Genomic DNA, 15,927 nt, shown 5'->3' with positions numbered 1-15,927 from the left:
GCTTCCTTTCCCACCATAGACGCTGATGAGGAATCGGCACAGTATTGCCAGATTAAGTGAAAAGTAGCCGATTGCGCTACTTTTTGATACAATCTGAAACAAAAAAGGTGCTGAAAATCAACGACATTGATTCCATTGTGCTTGACTGGTTTTGTTCAGCTAGAGGAAACAATTTACACAAATGCCTTCCTATATTTTATTTTCCCGAAGGATTCAGCGGATTATTTACTTATTAGTAAAGTTCACTTATATAAGCAATACTCATTAATTTAATTTAAAACTCTACACTGTATGTGTAGGTTTAACATACAAAATTAAAATGCCATCGTAAATTCAGACTCCCCAATAGCGGACACTCCCCGTTAACGAACAAAAACTTTAGTCCTGACGGTTTCTTGGATTGGGAGCTTTGACTGTAATTGATTTCAGCATATAAGCAAGGCTTTTAAAGGAGTTTTCAATTGGACACAAAAAACGCCGAATATTGGGTACCCTTTGTTGTCAATAACAACAAACGTGATAAAGAAAAACAATAATAATGTACCTGAATTGAAAATACTGGAGCCTGAAGGGGGATTAGTGTCATTTCAGTTTGAAAGCTTAAACAAAGTTTTAGCAATGAGTTTACTCTTTTTCGAAAATTCAGAATCCTGACAACAATCCTTTAAAAGGCCTAGTGGAACTAGAAACAACTTTATAGAAAAAGACTACGGACTCGAAGACGGAGTGGGACAGAGTTTGGTGTAAAAGTCGGGAGTCAAAAGTTTAAAGTTCCAAAAGTTGGAATCAGTTATTTTTCCTCAAAGTCCGCAACTCTGCCAGTGTTAGCGGAATATGCTGTAAAAAATACCGAAACGTTACTGATTATTTCTGTGGAACATTTCGGGATTTCACAGGCTTTTATCCACTTCCTAAGAAAATCAAGTATCTTTGTCAAAAGGTTTCCTAAATTGCTACAAGTTGCACAAACGCAGACAGGGGCGGATCTAGAGGGGGGCCATGGCCCCTCCCAAAACCTTGTGATTGTAGGATTTTTTTAAGGAAAAAAAATATTATAAGAAGATAACAAAATGTAACACATGTATTTTACTGAAAAAGAAGTACAGGCCCTAATTGGGAGATAAATTATATCCCTATCCTCAAAACAAAACTTTTATTTCCAAAATTTTTCGCCATGTTTTACATCATTTCTTAATTCCAACTACAGACACTTGGACGATCTCCAAATGCTGCGGTTCTCAGAGTATACCTATTGTTCACAAGACCAAAGAGAGCCTAAATTTTTGTTTTTATGGCTTTAATTTAGAAACTAGGAGGAGAACCCCCTTTCCCCATGCCCTTTCACAAATGCCTTGAAATGTAGCAAAAAATTGCATTTTAAGTCTTTTATTTGGAAAAAATGTCAACGGAAACTAGCTCATTCAGCCCTTATCACTTAACTTGCTTAAAAGCAACTTAAATGAATTTTTTTGGGACTTCAATTACAAACGAGTTTTGATATGACCACCTCCCTCCCAAGTTTATATCGTGATGATAACTTTAAAGGGAGATTTTTTGAAGGAGCTCACGAATCTTCCATCCCTTTCTAAAATATGTATAAATATAGTTAAAAATCGAATTTTTAGAGCCTCAAATGCAAAATATTTCCAGGAAGGAAAGGATTCTAAGCACCTTCACCCTTCCTTAAATGTAAGCAAACATTACCTAAAGGTGCATTTTTAGGCTGGACAGCTGAGGAGCTAGAAGAGCACCCCTCCTCTTCTAACTTCTCAATGTATAATGACAGAATATTTTGGTTTCTAAGCTTTATTTTCAAAAAGCATTTTGGAGCCAGCGCCCGAAACCTGACCTTTCTCCGTACATCATCAACAATAGACAAAATGCGTTTTTAGTTTCCTAATTTTCAAAAATTACTCGGAAATTTAAATTTTGAAACATTTTCGAGGGAGATTCCTAAATTTACCCCCTCACCTAATGTCTCGATACCCCGAAAATTGCGTTTTTAAAACTTATTTTAATAAAATTTCTGGGGAGTTATCAGGGCAAAATTTCCCAATAGGCAGAGTAGGCAGCTGCCTAGGGCGGCAAACGTTTCAAGGGCGGCAAATTTGCTATTATAATACACATTTTTTGAATTAAATTGTTATTCTTGAAAGTAAAATATTAGCATTCTTTCATTTTCCACAGAGATAATTTTTTCTTGTAATTTAATAATGATTACTTTCACGCATATCTTATGAAAGTCAAATGTTTTTCAATCATGGTATTTGCCGAATCGTCAGCAAAATTTGCCGAATAAAATTTTTTTTTCGGGAGATCACTGTGATCATTCCATCGGGACGCCTCAGAAGTGAAACGCCATCATTTCTTCATAAGTTTGACAGTTTGAATCTGGGGAACACTTTTTTACGTTTTCTTGAGCCAAGGATATTTTGCTTCTTTTAGGGGGGGAGGAGGTGGCAGATTTCAAATTTGCCTAGGGGCGGCAAGGAGCTTAATTCGGCTCTGGGGAGTTTGTTCAAAAATTTCGGATGGCCCCTCCCAAAACAATCGGCTGGATCCGCCACTGAACGCAGACTACTCACAGTTATGAAAAGTACTTATAGCTACCAGTATGAAGATTAACTGAGCATGTTTAATGAGTGTATCGGCTACAGCTCGGTTACAGCCCGTCCAGATTGTCTTATGACAGCAAATAATTCTTTGAAATTCGTAGCTTAACAAGAACTACAGGCGAGTTAGATTCATGACACTGTCCTGCAATTCTGTGTTAGCTTTGGCCATGTTTTCAAAAATTCTTCTGGAGATTTCTTAACAAAGCAGTTTGGTGCCAAACTGTTACATTAAACTTACTTAAGTTGTCTCTAAAGGTTCCCAAAGACATCAATGTCTTTAATCGGGGAAATTACTGAATTCTCGAAGGTTCTACAATTCCCAGGTCAAGAGCTAAGTCATTTGCCCTCCGACACTGTAGCCCTAAAAAATACAATAGTCGATGAAGAATCACGTTAGAATATTAACACAAAAGTCACAAAAAATCTGTATTAGACTAAAGATGACGATATTAAAAAATTCCACTTTGAAAAGTGTCAAAATTTTTTTTAAAAATCCCGCATAAGAATGAAAACCGTCTTTGAAAATAGCCATCACAGTAAGATTAAAGTCTTCCACTAAAATAAGAGAAATTCCTCATCGTAATTGTGAAACGGGGACCATTTATAATGGCTACATTTTACACATCGATATTTTGGAATGCCAAAGTTTTAAAATGACATTTTAGATAGGAGACATTTGTCCAGATGACATTTTGGACCGACGACGGCATTTTGTCCCATAAGGATTATAGAGGATGTTTCTTTGCCTGTAATGTTATTTATTTGACACACGGTTGTTCATTTGTTGTTTATATGACAGATTATTGCCGTGTGAACTCCCATCTCTTATAAGTGAAATTCTGAAATTACGTCAAAAGGTTCACCGTCAATTCTGTTGTAAAATCTGTAACTTCAAAAACAGATGCCTTTCATTGAGATTTTGGAAAAACGATTCTGCAGAATGACAAATGTTTTCAATTCTCAACATTCATGAAATATAAATGTTCAATAGAACATCAAGGGACGATTTCAGACTCGCTATTTTGTTTGCACTTTTCAAGAGGATACATTTATGCTCGCAAAGTAGCGCTTGTCAGCTGAACAGCATTTACCAAAATTAAACAGAAAACGAAAATTTTCATAATGAAAGAGGAAATAACTGATATCAAGAAGATTATTCAGTGCAATTTTGACCTAGACTTATTTTTAAAATACTTTAAAAAGTTGTTCCAGTTCCAGCTTGGTGATTGAAAAAGAAAACAATTTTGATATAAATTGTTCTCAGAAAAACTCGTTCTTTTGATAAGTAAATTTTTGCTACCAAAATTGTATAATAATGTTAATTCAGTTTTAATTCAACATCCCCGGTAGTTAGTAATGCTACAAAAACGACAGGAATACATGTCTAATTTAGACTGTATTAATACCTTCCTCATCTTCTCTCTCTTGAGTGATATATTTAAATTTAGTTTATTTTTCCTTGTTTATTTCATTATACATTGACTCACACAAACGATGACGAAAATCAACTTAGAACGGAAATAATGCATGTTTTTGTTTCGTTTCACTTGCATACCAAATTTTTGTATGAATTCTTGCATTACTTCTTGAGATATAGCAGTCATATAAAACGAGAAAAACTATTCTGTGCACCATCCTTTTGGGGTGATTGAAGGGAAAAATAAGCAACTCGCTCTTTAAAATAACACCTGTAGACCAAATTTTGTCGGAATCTTTGTACTACTTCTTGAGACATAACAGCCACAAATAATGAAAAAGAAATGAAAAAAAAAAAAAAAAAAAAGATTCGATTGCTCCACCCCCCTGGCGTTCTTGGCCCCGGGAACTACCCCTCCCCCCCATACTGCTTCCAAACATTTTATTTGATCTCGTTGAAGTATAACCCAAGACTTAAGAAAGTATAACCTGCGTGTTTTTCTAGCACAGATAGCTTACAGTGGTGGTAAAAAAACAATTGCATCACCCGCGCCGCAAAGGAGAGGAATATCATCCCGACTGCATTCAACACACAGTCAAGCATCCTGTATCCCGGAGGATTTGGGAATGTATTTCTGATGAGTTGGTGAGCTTCCCTTTGTTCAAAGAACAGTAAACGCTCAGGCACTATTGGCATTTTGGAGGAGAAATTGCTTCCTACTATCCGGGATCACTTTACTTTACTTCAGTTCCAAACGTCATTTTCCAAGATGATTCTGCTCCCTGCCATAGGGCAAAACTGGTAAGAAACAAATTAAAAACCTTTATCCTGCCATTAGACTTAAATTGACATGGGGTTAAGTAATTTTTTTTCTCCAAACTCACACACAGGTTCAGAAATGGAAAAATGAGCATGGGGTCAGCAATTTGTCTTGGCCCGGAAACAGCCCCGATCTACGTAAACAATTATCGGATTCCTGCAGTTAAATGTTTATTTCACAAGTTTTGCAGAATTTCACATACATTCATCGTTAATCGGTCGACCAAAACTTCTCACATAATCCCATTGTTGCGAAAATGCGAGGGTGATGCAATTTTTTTCTTATCAGCACTGTATATAAACACAACACGCATTTGTCTTTTTATATTATTCTTTGCTTTTTTCCTTCGCGTAGGGCTCTCATTCTGTCTTGAAAAATATTTTGTCTCGTTTCTTAAAAAAGCAATTTTTCGATTATTTGCTTTTTAACGATAACAAAAGAACGGATGAACCATAAGACTTCATTTTGCGGACTTAAATGAAAATCAATTAAATTTACTGCATCGGAGTTATGATCAGTTATTTTTTTTTAAAATAAGATAGGAGTTTGTGTTGAAATTTGGCTGAAAATAGATGAAAGCGTAAAATCTTCTTTTTTTTTGGAAAGGACTTTTTAAATGTTGTTGCTTATATTTTTATTTCGTACATAATGGTATTTATTTCTTAAATTATTTAATGAATTTATTTAATTTTGGTTTTAAATCATTAGAGTGGAACTAAAGAACATCACAAGCAAATAACTGCAACACATGAGGAAGAGATAAAATAATTTATTTCTGCAATGTATCAGCAAACTAAATACAACAATCTCTATTGAAATAGTTCTCTATGTACATGCTATGCAGCTTTCTAAAAATGGCGAGTGTAAAGGTGGTTCCGATAATGAGCTAAATCGGAGCGATTACTCCTTGGTCGAGACATGCACATTTGGCAATGCTGTGATTAATAATTTAAACAGGAATGTGTAGTGCAACACAAAGTGAGTGGAAAAACTTCATCTTAAAGATGAAGATTTCTTTTTCAAAGCAGACATACTCCAAAGAACAAACCACAATAACTAAGAGAAGACAAATTGAACACAAGTAGTAAAAATACTTTGTATGTAGATGGCTTAATGAAAGAACAGACTACTGGTCCCACAAACTACTAATTTTATTTGCTAAAAAGAGCACTAAAAGTTTAGTACTTTTAATCAAGTTGTATATTTTTATGCAATTGAACTTTGTTCTTTAAAATTTCTGAAGACTTATTCAAGACTTTTAATCAAATCCGCAAGAACTGAAGAAAAAATCCTTTATTTTATAAACTATTCTAAGTGCACTTAAGATGTAACTAAGATGATTTTTTCTACTTCAATCTTGAAACTTATTTTTATTCTAAATAATTCAAGTATATCAGTATGTCCACTAAAGTCTATCTTATCTTCGGAACAGCTGCTACGAAATTCATAAAAGCGGTATCTAGGAATTGTAAATAGCCATGCGCTGCTGAGCGAAAGCTTCAAGCTCCAACGGCGCCACCTGGTGGAAAACTGCGGAGTTACGACATTAGTGTAATGTAAAGAATATAATTCTTAGTGTGCATTTGTGTTTTCGTGACTGTGATGCCACGAAACTTGAACACCAGGAGATGCAACAAACTTTCAGGCAAAGCACGACAGAGCAATATGAAAAAAAGGAAATAGCGACCGAAATGGAGGTTTTTTCTGTCTCATTTCGTTATTTTTTCCGTTATTGTACGAAGTTACAAAATACAAATGTTTATTTTAATTGTTCTATTACTGTCAACTATCGATAACTCGAAGTCCCAAGGGACGAGTAAATAGTGATGAGTTCAGGCTCATTTTTGAGAGCCTGGGCCCGCCTGAGCCCGAAAATTTGTAACCGAGCCCGAGTGATATTGTCTCGGACCAAAATCCGAGCCCGCCCGAGCCCGAAGGAAACTTTCTTGCATGAAAAGCCGAGCATTCTACAATCTGACATGATCTCTCTGTTAATGAAAAATGTTACGTCAAATGTTCTTCATTAACAGAAGTTTCTAAATTTTCTTAAAATGCTCCACTTCAAATGCATAACTATATCACATGTTGCAATAGTAATGCAAAAAAACACTATAAATAAGCGTTAATTAATTAATTTATTTATTTTATTTATTTATTTATATATATATATATTTTTTTTTTTTTTTTTTTGCGGGGGAGGGGGTAAATTTGCCATTGATTGAACTGTTTTTAAATGTTCCTTTCATTTTCTCACAGTACGAAAATGTTTATTTGATTTGAATTAGTATAGAGATTGATGATTAATATCTGTGCTTGAGCCCTAGTCTGAAACCTATTTTCATTTTAGAGCCCGAGCCCACTTCGGGCTCGGGCTGAGCCCGTCTCATCTCTACTGGCTAAAACGTTCAAGTAATTGTTAGTTTGAGTTATGGGAAGTTTCCACAACAGTCTCAAATTTTGGGACCCAATGAAAACTTCCAGATAAAGGAACATTCGAGTTATCAGACTTGACTGTATTTACATTTATGTCCACAATATCTTTTGTGCCCAATCCATGATGTACTTCAACTTAGTACATCACTTTTTCCCCACATCTTGCTCGTTTTCAAGATAGGAATGCTAACTTTGTAGCTTTTCCACCAGGTGGAGCCGTAAGTTTTTTTTATTCAGTATCGCTTGGCTGTTTTATTGCACCAGGTGGTACTTTTCTGAGTATAGTCGCAGCCATTCTGAAGTTAGGGGGGTGGCAAGGGACTTGAGTAGACGCAATGTATATCTGAGCAAACGTAAATTTTATATGATTTCAACACTCTTAATATTGTGGTATAAATTATTAGGTATTTCTCAAACACTATGACATTGTAAAAAAAAAAAAAAAAGCTTTCACATGTTTAAAAGCAAATTCTTATGGGAAGAAATATTGCTCATGCAAAGGATAACATATGCAAATTGTATTGCCAGAACACAGAATTCAAAAATGTAATAAAACAAACATAAAATATCTCAAGTACTTGTATCTTGAAACACAGATTGTAACATTTAGATTTTATTACAAAGGATCTTTATAAGAATACATATATGAAGACATGTGTATAAACTTGATATATAAATAAGGCAAAATGTAACATGCATTAAGAATTACATTTTGTAAGAAATGGTATATCTGACAACTGAAAATATTATTATTGGTATGAAAGATACTAATGTAACTGTAACTCAGTTTGAGCGAAATTAGAAATATTGTGAACTACCTCAGAAACAGAAACCAACTTACAGATCTCAGGGCCTGAGGTACGCTATTTTCTGGCCCCTTTGAGAGTCGGAAAGTTTCAGTTAATGTGTACGGTTTAAATAATAATTCCAAAATATAATTTTTTTCAGACAAGAGCATAATGTAAATAAGCCAAAGTTTTATAGAAGTACATCATATACAATAAAAATTTAAAATTTAACTAAGCAATAATAAAGTTTACTTTATAGTTTTTGATGAGCATGATGAAAATTACATATAAAAACAAGATATTCGCAATACGATTTTACTAAAATTTGTACAAAATTCATATAAATATATAACTTGGGTTGTATTATATATTAAATATATAATTAGGTTGAGGGACTATGGGAACCCCAAATGCCCTCTACTAAATTATTCTCTGTTCATAAGGTATGACTTAAGTTTTTCAATGCTGACAGATTGTGTGAAAAATTCCCACAACATTTTCACCAATCTTAAAACATTATTACAATAGACTGAATAAAATCGCAAATATGGAAGAATAACATTGACGTTTTGTAATTTAGTAGAAAACATTGCCCCAGTTTTGTTACATAAGCCACAATGCCAAATTCGAAAAGATCACTACTGTTATAAAACAAAAAACCATTAAGTACAGTCCCCCAGATAAAAGAAATGAAAGATATAAGTTCATTTTGTGTTCCCAAAATGTTGTCTTATCAGAAAATACCATTTCTTACACAAGTTATTGCAAAATGACATTATCACTCAATTCTAAAGATTGTTTTTTCTGCAAATGAGCAGAGAAAAAAATAATATTCTGGTTAATATTGCTGAACCAACTTCAGTGAGTTATTTGCACCATGTGAAAAAACATTTGTTTTATGAGAATTTAAAATACAGTGAAATCTGTGTAAGTTGCTTACTTATTGTAAGTTGTAACTTATAGAGGTTGCTATTTATGTTAAAGTACTAATTCTGTACCTAACAAAAGCAGTCAACTTACAAGGGTGGTCAACTTTACAGGTTTTACTGCATTATCAAAGATATATTTGATGTAAGAGTTGCAGTATTTGAAACAAGAAACTGGAAATAGAAGAGACAGATCGATTTATCAAATAGATGCATATATTGTACATTAATAAACTTTGAAAATTAGTTAACTCTCTATAAAAATTAAAATTTATGCATGGAATTCCACAGCAAAGGATAATATTCCAGATCAGTTAATCATTTAGTAAACTTTGAAAATTAGTTAACTCTCTATACAAATAAAAATTTATGCATGGAATTTGCAGCAAAAGTTAATGTTTCAAATCAGTTAATCAATATTTATGATCACTAAATTTCCTTCTAACGCAAGGAATTATTTTTAAGAAACTACTATACAGTGAACTCAGGTCCATCATTTATGTGGGGGGGGGGGGGGTCAATTACACTCCTCTACTTTGAGAAATTAATATTTTTACATATACCTTGGGCGTGGTTTTGTTGTTTTCCAAAAACAATTGGCAAAGTAGTAGTCTGCCCAGGATTTTTCACAGGGTCCTATTTTTGGGAAGAATCAAATCATTTTGTAAAATTTTTAAATGTAAACATTAAATTTCCAATTTGTGTACAACACCATTCATAGATGAGTTAGTGAAAGGTCTGATTTGGTCAACTGGTATTTTGCAAAGAGTCTGTTTTGGTTAGGCAGAATTTTGTGAAGGGTCCGTATGACCCAAAGTTTCTCTGGCCAGAACCTTGCTGAATGTACACTTTTTGCCCCCTCCTCCCCCCGGAAGAATTCAAAATGATGGGCCTTAGTGAACCCTCAATGCATAAAATTAAAAACTTAAAAATGTTACAAAATTTTTTTTTTTTTAGAATTAATACTTCTTCAACATTTCAATGAATATGAATAAAATGATATTTGTGATTGAAACTGTTACAAATACTAATAACATTACATAAGCACTCCTTATTAATTGATGAATTAGCATCAAAAAACAAGTTTTTAAAACATCATACTGTTTGATTTTAAAGAAAATAGTCAATCTTACAAATAACAAAGAAATATATTTTCCACAAAGTGGCTTAACATGAAAAATCGGTTAACACGAAAAGACATGATGGTCTGGACTGCATATTGTGCAACTTAATGCAAATTTTTCAACACAGAAAAAAATTTTGGTTTCCTCAGTTTTGTGTTCAACACTTTTCACTGTATTTTATTTCAATTTAAATCAGGACAAAAATATTACAGAAAATACCTTGTATTTTGAGCCTGAATTTATTATTTTTTCTCTGAAACTTGATGTCAGATTAGGAAAGTCATCTAAATGTGATTACTGCTGTAGTTATCATTATGCAAAAGAACTTGATGATGTTTACCTCTTTTTTTTTGTTTAAAAATTACAAAAATAAAAATATAAAGGATAAAAAATCTAACAGTATCTTGTCAAAAAAAGGTGGTACAATATTCTAGTTATTGAAGAAATAATAACGATTAAGAAAACAATGACTTTTCAATAGTTAATACTATTAATTGAGTGAAGTAGTTAAACTGATGCATAAAGTAGGTGGTATTCTTTTAACTGTAACATTTCTAGTTTATATTAACACAATGTTCTTAAATTAGTTACAGAAAGCAAAAAAAATAGTAAACATTGATGCAAAGTCACACCTATGCTACAAAATAAGAAGTTAAAAAATTTAGGACTGTATCCTTTAGAATGATATTTACAGACCTTGTAACATTTCAATAAATTCAATTTCTTTCTAACTTGTTCCTTTTTTGACACAATTTAGAAAGCAATATGCATTTTTAGAATACAATTTTAAGCTACAACATGTGTAAACAAATCACATAAGAAAAAAAAAGTTAAATCATTAAATTAAAATGTGATTTGTACTAATTTTTGATTGTCATAAGTTTTTTATGAGGATAAGGATATGTGATACCTCAATAAATTCAATAAGCGAAATGCAAACCAAACTCTGCATTCAAAGGTTTGTTGCCATCATACAGTTGTATGCAACCAAATTTATTATAAATGTACGAATTTATAATTACAATATATGCTCCGGTTTAAAAGATTTTACTAAAAAAGATCCTGCACATTCAATTAGATATAAAATGTAATTGAACTTCTTGAAACATATGCAAGATATAAAAATTTATAGGTTATTTTCTTCTCTCCAAAAACATTTCTTCAAGACAAACAAACACAAATGAAAAGCAACATCAGCAATTTTAAAAATAGTAAATTTTGTTGAAATTAATTAATCTTTCAATGTAAATTCTTATAATAATATACAATACGCCAATATATATTTATATCTATATTTTTTGCCATATATTTTATACAATGTAAAAATACATTTTCATCTGAAGATTGCACTAAACACAACAGTACAAGTATAAAGCCCGGGGATAGTAATTTAAACTTCATTTGTGCTTACAATCAGTCTTGCATATAAAGAGCAATTATAACATTTTGAATGACAATGAAAACCAGATTGTTCAGTATTTAAAATAAAACACATACACCTGCTAATTTTAAAGAAAAAAAAACACACACACACACATAAATTAGAGAATTTGAAATGAACAATTCCATTTTGAATCAAGTCACTAAAGAGACTTTCTATTAAAATTAAGAGCAACCAGGAATTACTTTTTTAAAAACTGCAATTCATAACTATTTTATTACTATAGTTACACATATCACTTGATTTTACAAATCTCCAATTTATGAACACTGGATTTTGTGAACAGACTTTGTGGTCTCAAACAGCTCATAAAATCAGCCAACTGTAGTATGAAGTTCAATTACAGTAAAACCCCTCCTAACGAACACCCCTCTTATGCGAACAATTTTTAATTCCCCAGTTCCAATGCAATTAACATTATTAAATCCCTGTCCTGCGGACACCTCTCTATTGCAAGCACAAAAAATTGTCCCGTAAGTGTCCGCATCAGAGGGATTTTACTGTACTTGTGAATAGGGATGGGGGGAACAAAAAATCTATATAAATAGAATTATTTCATGCAGCAGAGTTTTTTCTCACAGAACAAACTTCATAAACATTAATTTCATTGGACAAAGTTTTAAAGTTTTTAGATTGTTTGTGTTTGTGTGTTTTTAATGTAGTGCCCAACAAGTGCTTAACACTATGAAGGGACTAAATTTTGTCTCTAAACTCTTAAATGATTGTCATAAATAATTCTATGCAACTCATTAACAAGTCCAACTATGATCATATACATCAATTTTAGCTTTTTTTCAAAAAAAAAATTTTTTTTTAATTATATTCCCATGCAATGTATGAAAATATATATATTTGTTTTTTAACAATTTGATTAGTAATTTCTAATTTTATTTCACATGTGATTCATTAACTAAAACATAACTCCACTAAAACAAAAGCATTTCAATAAAACATCTTTAAGTCTAACATCGTTACTACTTTACTACACAATTTACATAAATTAACTGTTATTAATTATGATCAAGCATGTAAATTCAATGCATTCAAAAGTAGAATGTGATAAAAATGATTGCTATGAAAGCAAAATAAAAAGAATGCAGCAAAATGAAATTGAAAAGATAAATTATTAAAACTACATATCTAGACAAACCCTGCGGTAGCGAACCTGGGCCTTAATGATTCTCCAGTAGAAATGAATCTTTTAAACGATCTAAACTGAAACCCTACGTCATACATGCTATTTCAAATGCTTGTGACGATCCACAAACACTAGATATTTGGCTCTAGTGAATCAAAAATGTTAAGTTTTTCTTAGCATTAGTCCCACTGATATTCCTTATTAATTGGTGTCGCAAACACCTTCTTCTACAATGCTTACATCTTTTTATCCTGAAACATCCTAGCTCAAACCAGATTATTTTTTGATAAAGCAGCTGTTTTCCCAAAGAAAGAATGGAAGCTCCCTCACTTTTCAACAAGTTTTGGTCAAACAGCCAGGTTATTTGGCCATTTCCTCTAATTTAAGTTTTATTGTGGATAATCCTGGGAACTTTGAAGTAGCTATGGCAGACCTAAGTAAGCAAAAAGCTTTTTTGTGGAGGAAAATGTTCAATTTATTCAGAAATTAGAAAATTGCACAAGCCAATCTTCAATTTAAAGGAATTTTTCCTTTTTAAGTCTACTGAAGTCATTATCAGGAAGAATCATAATTCTGTTATCTTGAAATACAAAAAAAAAAAAAAAAAAAATATGTTTTATAGTTTGTCTATATAGTTAGTGTTGTATTAATATTTCACTTTATTGTCCTAATTGCTTCTGAATATATTGTGTGATTAGGATATTCATCATAGAAGTAATTTAGCGAATCCAGCCTTTTTTTTTTGGAAATATCAAATGTAGTGAATCCTCGGTTATAGCGATTTCACAAATTGGTCCATTGAGTGTTTGACTGCATATGTTGGCCAACATTTTACAACTTAAGCTGACAATTCTTAAAAAGTCATTTTCTAGTCGTTATATTTTTTTCCATTTGTAATTTTGAAATTCAATCTAATAAAATTCTGTACAGAACAATATTTTTTGTATCATATAGTTATATCCTTTCTTTTCACACATGAGAAAAAAAAGTTAAAAAGTTTGTGTAAAGAGCAAGAAAACAACTAGGGTGATAGAAAAATTCAACAAAATATTAATTTCGAACAGAGGCAAACCACTTCAGATTCTTAAAAAAAAGTTGAATACATGCCTTGTAAATAATAATATTAAAAAAAAAAAAACACATAAAAATAATCTCAATGCACAAAATAGTTTACAAAGCAATAAACTTTTGCCAAATTAATAAAGAAACAATTCATACAACTAAAATAAACTTATTAACACACACAAAAATTAAATATTTAAAGAAAAAAGACAAATCATTTTGATAGAGCAAGGAACTTTTAAAGAATACATCAAAAGTATTTTTTCAAAGAATACAATGAAAGACTTATACAATTTCCACACAAAAACATGGATGGTGAAGAAAAAAGAAATTATAAAAAATTATAACAAGACTAGATATACGTTTCTAACGATGACTAAATCTAACTATGTAATTGGAAAAAAAAAAAGAAAAAATACATAGAAATGACCATTCTAGTGCAATGTACTGCAAAGAATTCACTTCCTTTGGCAAATAATAGTCACCTATCGGAAGTTTTTTTAAAAACGGTAGTGCTGTAAAATGGAAAAAAAAAAAAAAAAAATCACAAGTACTAAAAACTTTTAATATACCATTAAAAAGGTACTAAGTGTTTAAATCTTCATAGTAATTGAGCATAGGGAAAAGCAATTCTATAACACACAAATTTGAAACACAATTTCCATCTAATTATGAATGTTGCTAGAAGTTTTTCAGGGGAGAGGGACAGGATTGGAAATAGCCTGTGTTAACCCCACGTCACCTTAGAGACTAAGCAAATAACTTCCAGAAACCATCTTGTACAAACATTTTCCAATTAACAATGTGAAAAAAATTTATCTAGCATTTAAATATTTTTTCTGGGTTCTTAGAATTTACAATTTTTTTCAATCTCTGGTCAAAACAGTCATAATATATAAGTACAGTATAACCTCGATTTAAGGATTGTCAAGGAACAGGAAAAAGTTATCGCAATAGTTATTCAATGTAATCAAATTCGAACTAGTGAAATGTAAACTTAAATTGAGGAAGAGAAGATAAATAATGAATTCATTACATAAATCTTATTTTTACCAAAAAAGTTCTTGGCTTGAAATTTCTTGATTACCTACTTTACAAACAAAAATTTGCACACCAAATTTGATTTAAAGCCCTGGAATTCTAGCTTTTGATTGCCAGTAAGGAAATTTTGTTAAAGGCACTTTTAAAATTGCGAACTTTTTAAGCTGACCATTAGTATTATAGTACAATGCATTGTTTAAAAAAATTAAGTTTCAACAGTTAAACATCATGTGCAATTAATGTATTTTTATTGGCTAAAAACTGCTTGTTTCTAGCAATGATATTAGTATTTGGTATGGTTGCTTGTTGTGGCCAAGACTGAGCAGCTGAAAGTTTTAGATGAGGAACCTGTCCAGTTTTAGTCTACATTCTTTAATAGAAAACAATTTGACTTTGGAGCAAAACCACAAAACAATGTCCATCATGGGAATTTGAAAAGATAGAAGCTGGTAAAGAGGACTAGTTCTTATGACACACTACATACAGTAAAATTTACTTTGTTGTTTTAGTGTTTTAGCTCACAAATTAAATAGGTTTTAAAACAAGGTTTCTGTGAATATTACATGAATTTGAAAAGTATCTTCAATTTCAATGAAAGTTCACTAATATATTAAAACTCTCATCTCTAATTTCATCATTCATGTTCTGTAGTGCATCAAAAATAATAATAATAATAATAATAATAATAATGAAAATTAGCCATCTTTCTTGTTTTCCGTACTTTACATATTTGCAATCAAACATCAACTTTCATGTAAAAATAACTTCATATATTCAATTTTACCATACATTTTTACACATACATCCAAAAAATAACTATAAAGTAAGTACATATCGCAGAGTATAAATTTTTGTTTTATGGAAAATAAATATAAATAAAGATAAAATTTAAAAAAAAGTCTAAAAATGGTATATGCAAACAATTGAGCAACTTTACAAATAAGATAGATGGGGAAAAATAGTAGCTAAATGCATAATGATCAGTATTAAAATTGGATCAGGCATTATCATTATTAGTAGAAATATAGAAATGACAGCAAGATATAGCTCCTGCACGGTGGTTTTTAGTAAATTGAAAACCATTCTAATTTGTTTTAAAAGGTTTTCTTGGACAGATATTTT

This window comes from Uloborus diversus, chromosome 6 (genome assembly GCF_026930045.1).
Source record: "Uloborus diversus isolate 005 chromosome 6, Udiv.v.3.1, whole genome shotgun sequence".
Classification (NCBI taxonomy): domain Eukaryota; kingdom Metazoa; phylum Arthropoda; class Arachnida; order Araneae; family Uloboridae; genus Uloborus; species Uloborus diversus.
This window is presented reverse-complemented; position numbering follows the sequence as displayed.